Here is a 7,241-nt window from a genome sequence, read left to right on the forward strand (position 1 = left end):
AACTCTTGTTTCTAGCTTACAGCTTGATTACAATTGACAGGAGACAAACACAAGACATCTAAACCAATGAGCTGCAGTCTCCCCTTGGTTTGTTTTGTGCTCCACCATTGACTCTGAGACAATAAATTAAGCCTCAACTGAATACCTTAAGAAAATAAGTCCTCTGACAGATTTATGCACCATGATCCAAAGGCATATGGGGGGGAGGTCTGGAAATAATTAAGAGCAAGAGGAGGTGAATTTTCTACCCAATTCATCCTACCTAAGTAATCTGCGATCAGCATGCATTAAACCAAAGTGATTGCCATTTATTTAGTTCAGAGTCACGTTTTCAGCATGTGATGATCGTATAGGTAGGGTGGATGGGGTACAATTGAAGGTATTGTATGACCAAGGGCCTTAGTTATAGGCAAACACACAATACAATGTGAGGACCTGTTATTTCATTCAGTCAAATTTCCAGACATATGAAGATGTGCTTTGAACAAATCCCTATAATAATAAAAAATAAAAAAAGCCAACTAATTATGTTTACATTGGATAAGCTCTTAATTGATCTCACATGTAATGATTGAATATATACAGTACACAGAAGAGGGGAAAAACATAGCTCAGTTTTTTAATTGAATTAGCCTTAAATTGTATCAGGTTTACATTTTAGTAGTGGTTTGTAAAAAGCATGTTTTATATTATTATCACAGCCCTGAACTATTACACAAATGAAGTAACAGTCTGATTGCAGTTGAAAATCCTTGACTATCCTGTGAGAACAGGAAACAGGGAGGATCTGGTAGGTGCCAGTGGTAGCATCATTGGATATTGGGCGCAGTGTCATTTTTAAGCTACTGTACATTAGTCACAAATGGATCATTCTGGGAAAGGAAGACGTTCACACCTTGTTTTAAAGACGCTGCAACTGATCTGTATACCCTGAGGTTTCTCCGCTGCAAATGCAGTCAGGTGTTACCCTTTCAAAATGTGTTTATTTTCCTTGGACTTTGCAGGGAGTGAGACAGCTTGCCTCTTAGATCAGGGAAGTCAGACATATTTTCATGTAACAAACACGGACTGTGGGTGAACTTTCTTCTTGGTGGCAGCCAATGAAGCAAAGCACACTGATTTGACACTTTCTTAATAAAAGTGAAAAGAAAATTATATTTAAGTTATATTGCAACTCAGTGACTACAAAAGAACAACAGCTAAGCCTAACCCTAATCCAACCTTTTATGAAGTAGCGTACATTTGAAATATTTAAAATGTTTTATATTTTATTTTACAATTTGTAAGTACATTAATCCCGTTTAAATACCTTTAGAGCCCAGAGAATATATTTTCCCATTAAAAATGTAATCATCTGGGAGGGGAAAAAGAGGAGTCAGAAAGGACAGATTGTGTACTGTGACTTTAAAATGATATTCTCAGTTTATCTTTGTTGTGAACACCTGTAAGAGATGAGTGGTGAAAGAGAAGACTGTGGAAGTGCCTACAGTCTGATGAAGTCATGTGTCTGTCTGAGACTCCTGGTAAGATGTATCCTCATCATCATTATCACTAACGATCAGCTCTTAATCATCACAATCCAGTCACTGATGTATCATGAGCGGTCCATTCATCAAAGATGTTTCTCATTGAACAGTAATAAGTGAACTTAAGATACTAATGTCATGCAATGTACATGTGGTTTGCTTCTCTGGCTGGTAACCAATTATTTTACCTATGTCAGGTCTCCTCAGGCAGATTGATTTCATGATGATTTTTGTACAGTGTTTGTGAATACGTAAGTCAACACAATCTTCTAGTTAATTAAATTGAACTCTGTTTCTAGATCTCACATAATGGGATACATTTGAATGACTTGAACAGTCTCTTAATGCTGCTGCTTTTTCACACTGTATTAATCCTGCTAATGTTTTCCCCCAGGCCTGACCCACTTATTAACATTACCTAATGTTACTACAAACGGTAAAAACACACACTCAAAATTAGGTTTCTGAATTTTAGAGTGCCGGTATTAAGACCCCACTATCAGACAAACAGTTAACTCAATGCAGTGTGTTGGTATTTTTATGAGGATAATAGCTGATTGCTGACTCATCTTTGACAGGTAAATCAAATGCACCCTAAGAGTTGATACTAACTAGTAAATAAGAAAAATGCATCATGAATTCCTTCCCTGGAAACCCCTAAGGGGTCCTGCAGCATTCCAGTTTAATCGTTTTCTGTATACTGTATTTCCTTACTCTCTCACTGGCCACTAAAAAGTTTAAAGTATGAAACATAGATTACTGTAGGCCTACGTTCAACATTTGTCTAATTCAAATCCACTTATAGCGGCTTGCCAATGGTTCTTCAGGGACCACTTCATTTTTTATTATTTTTTTTTTAATAATGGTAATAAAAACTTTTTTTTTTTTTAATATGGATATTAATTTTTGTTTTACGAGTTTTATGTCGGTTTCTATGCCCCTTCAAATACAATTTTCTGTGATTTACCCCCACAAAATGTTGGAAGTGTATCCTTTAAAAAAGATAAATCCATTTATAGTAAGTCTGTTGAGAAAAACCACTGTAAGTCTTATGAGCTGGAGTGAGGCCATTTTTATTATTAAAACACACAACACCACTCCTTGTGCGATGGATCCATTTTCATTTTATTTTTATAAACTCTGTGTGTTGTAAACACAAGCCAGTGAAAACAAATGAAAGGAAGTATCAATTACAGACATCTGTCAGATGAAATTAACCCTGAATGCAAATGGATTTGTTGGGGAGTTTGGGGTCTTTTAATAACACGCGAGGGTTCATATAAAAGTAGTATTTTTTTTCCTTTAGATCGGAATTCTCCATGCATTATTTGTTCTTTATTATATCCTCCGAAAAAATCTTAAGCTCTGATTGCATTTTGACGGGCATTGTAAAACTCATCAAATTCTCTTACAAATTACAATAAAAATGTACTCTTAATTAGCACTCTTCATGCCAAGGCAACCATCACAACTTAAATTATATGGTCACCAATGACCTTGTGGGTATAATCAGTTCCTGCAATAACACGCTGGTTACTAAATATAACAGCATAAAAAAGATTTTTAAGAAAAGGGACGATTACCTAGGCATGGATAGCAATACATTGAGGAAGCCAGGGGAAGTAGTCTCACAGGAGGATCTGAATTGTCAGTCACTTCAAATGTTTATTAAATACCGATGGTCATTGACACAAGTTTCACTGTAGTTCGTATGGTTAGGGTTCTTGATGATAAGATGCATGCTCTGTGACTTTCTTTAGAAAAACAAATAGGAAAGGAGGTTCGGGTAGTGGCTGCCAGACAAAAAAAAGTGTAAAACAAGCCTTTGCTTTTGTTAGTATTTTTTTTTTTTGCAGATTTTTTGCAGAGTTGTGCTGCACTTCGAGCACATAGGACTGATTAGGCCGGTCTGTATCTCATTAACAACCCTCAGCTTGAGAACCTCATTTCAAATGCTATATGTGTGGCACTGCTTGTGTTGCAAAACGCAAACACTGTGGCAATTATTCTAGACTCTGGGGAACTTGGTGAGTGTGTCCCAAATGCTAAGATTTATTATGTGATCAAAGGGTTCCATTTTGGGAAACGATGCGGTTTAATGTTGTATCACATAGTTACGGTGAGGGGGGCTCCAGACCCCCAAGCTAAGAAAATTGCTAAGGAGAGCCCCCTAGCTATATAGAACAAAGAGCCAAGAGGAGCTGAAACAATATTATCAGATAATGAAAAATGTGTGGAATAACTGCAATGAGGAGCATTCGATTATACCCGAAAACTGTCCAGTTCAATTGTCATTGTGTGGGATAATCTTAACAACCACTATTTAAATAAAACAGTGTGCAAGTAACAGCCCACCACCAAATCTTCCCAAACAATTGTCTTCTCCTTACCTTATATAAAAAATACAAAAGGATGGATTCCTAGATTACTCTGCAAATCTAAAAAAAACTTCCAGAAAGACATTCTTCTCTAATATGCTTAATAAAATATTGCACCGGATAGTTCATAGTTGAAGTTTTCTAAGAGGAATGATGTAGTGGGTTGGGCTCCAGATTCCCACTCTAACCACTGCTTAAAGGACTGCACCCAGCTTGAAGTTTAACTCAAGGTTCTTGAGATAATGGCTGGGAGACCTGTTAACATCTTCCTTCCAAAACGAAGTGGAAATCACTTCTTAAATATTGTGCTATGTGGTTGAAGAAAATGGCCTTTGTGTAAAGCGTGAGTAAAATGCAGTTGTTTTTGTACTGAAAAGGCAGACTAAGCAGTCTGGCTTCTCTCTCAGACTTTGTGGTTTGAAGTATTTCCACTTGTTTCCATGCCTCCTGACGACTTCAGCACATGGCACAGGAAATATCTCATTCTATCAGTCCCTTACCGTTTCTCATCATCCGTTCTCCACGGAAGTGAATCTCAAGCATCCGGCATCAGTATTGCACAGCCCCCTGATCAAACACAAACACAAATAGCTTATAGTTGGCTTGTCTTTTTAGTTAACTGGAGCCAACTGCATTATGTTAGCCTCTTAATATAATAGTCCAGGTTTTACTATGCACCAGTGTAAGCATGACTTTGAGGTCACAGCAAAGTGCGACAACTTAGTCTCAGAGGACAATCCAACAGAACCCAAATAAATGCATTTACTTCCATCCAGAATGGTAATTGAAAAACATGAGGAGTTGAAAAGAGTTGAGTGAGCTGGACTCATTTATCACTGGGAGGAGAATTCATATCCCAGCGACCCAATCCCTAACTGACTGGACTTGAGCCAGGGCCTGAGCAGAACAGCTCTAACAACCATGGAACTACTACACCATATGCTGAAGATAATCATACACAGTGTTTCCTGGAAGTATTGCACACAATGGGAAAGAAGTTCATTGCTTGCATGTCCTAAACCCTTTTCCTTTGGTGTGACATACTTGCAATATGGCTGTTAAAATAATGCTGACCCCAAACAAATTAAAAACATAACAGACCCCAATGAGCACTAATCTTGGACTAGCTTTTTTATTTTATTCAGTATTTCTTTCCCTTGTCCTAGTTTCACATGTGCTTTGCAGACAGGAAGATGATGTCAGACCCCATATTCCACACTTCTCTGTGGTCAAGTCCACAGTTGTGGTCGGTGACCTTGCAAATGCAATGCATCACCCAAGTTATTACCAGGTTTTCATCTGTGAAGTGTATCGAAACAAAACATTACATGAAAGCAGTTCAGAAAACCAGAACAGAGAATATACAGCAATACAGGCATTAGACTTGGCTTTGGTGTGCCTCCTCTTTCACATCAAATAGCTGATGGGAAAGATCAGAAATCCAATATAATAAGAGACTTCCAGCAAGTTTTTCAAGCAAATCTTCCACACTTTCTTCCTGAGTGCTTCCCAGCAGCACATTGCTGATCTTCATTGGGCAGTTAATAGTTAAGACAGTAAAACGACATGAAAAGATACAAAAAAACTGAAAAACAGGAATCTTTTGACCTCCTGTATAATGAGTGTATAATTAACCAGGCACATCACAAACAGGCATTCATATAAATACTGGATCCATGTGGACATCTAGAATGGGTTTAAGGAGTGGGTATAAGAGGTATAGATCACACTACATTCTCCAGCAGGTTACCTGTAATCTACACATGCATATGTTTTTTTCTTTTACCCAATACTATGTTTGATTATATCATAGATTTTTTTTTTATACCTAACTATAGTTAGTTGTTTTTCTTCACTACAGTAATGAACCTCTTTGAATCTGTTTTGCACATTAAAGCATAGTTTTGTTAGCGGATGATCTCAGTCACTGTACAATTAAACATGAGCAGGTAGAGAACTGTGAACAGTAAGAGAATAAATATTTAATTTATATATCAGGATCTACCTCATTGCTATAATACTGTGTATTGGATACATTGATCATAATATTTAAATTACATTACTTTCCACACACACACACACACACACACACACACACACACACACACACAAGGTAATGTAGGTACACAAAATGGGAATAATTGATTAAAAACAATGTCTTGTTCTTTACGTTCGTCTGAACATTTTAAATAAAATTAAAAGCTGATCCCTTTGTTTTAGAAGCACCTTCTGGTATTTCGTGAATGTTATTTTAACCAGCAGTTGGTCTCAGTGCAAGGCCTGCCAGACCAGAGTGTTAATTATGCTTGTCGGCTTCACTTAGGGCTGTATTTTTGCAGTCTGCTCCAGTCTGGGGTGACCTTTGACTTCAAACCAGGGGTCACATACTACCACAGAACCAAATAACTTAAAATGCAAATAATTAATAAAATGCAGAGCTGGAAAAAGACAATTCCTTCCTTTAAATACGATGCTGGGTGGTTACAAGGGGTTACTTTATATACTAATACTAACAACAACACAACTGATAAGAAAAGATACACAAATTCATGAAGAAAATGATTATTCATGAAATATTAAATGTGACTCAAAATCGTATGTTTTGTTTTAATAATGAGGCACAAGCAAACATTTCTAAGTCCTTTCCCCCTATAAACCTGTCAATGTTTATTTTACTTTGAATATTTCTAGAGCGACCCCTAGTGGATTTTCTGTAATTTTAACAAATACAAAACAATTGATTATCGTATTGAAATCATTATGTTAATAATTATTCTTGAAAATATTCTGCTAAGCAGGTAATTAGGTAAGTCATTCTGTAATAATAGCCAAGCCGTAGCCCCACACAGAACCTTGACTTAATTGCTGTTAAGTTATTACTGTGGAAAAGAGAATATTGCAGATAGGCCTAAAAATTGCATCAATTACTCAATCGTTCCTGTTAAATGTTATATTAAACCATCGTGCTTCTCTTTAAAATGGGGTTATAGTTAGACTTCTGTTGAATTAATTGTTATTTTTTATAAACATATTTTATAGAGAGAGATTTTAACTTATTCGTTTTAAACCATGACAGTTTTACAAACCTCCAGTGAATGCTGTGTTTCATGAATAAGGATCACACCATGCGTTTTCCCAGTTTGCAGCTGTGATTTTTCAAATATATATCTGTAGACTGGTCAAAAGCTCTACTGATCTGTCTTGAAATATGCTGGAGGAGGAAGACAGTTAGAAGTCGATTGTAAAATGAATCCTTTACCAAAATAGATATTTGAAGAGGTGATGAAGGGAACATGCTCACCCCAGTGCACACCGCACCCCATAAATCAAGATGAGT

This window comes from Polyodon spathula, chromosome 12 (genome assembly GCF_017654505.1).
Source record: "Polyodon spathula isolate WHYD16114869_AA chromosome 12, ASM1765450v1, whole genome shotgun sequence".
In the NCBI taxonomy this organism is placed as follows: Eukaryota; Metazoa; Chordata; class Actinopteri; order Acipenseriformes; family Polyodontidae; genus Polyodon; species Polyodon spathula.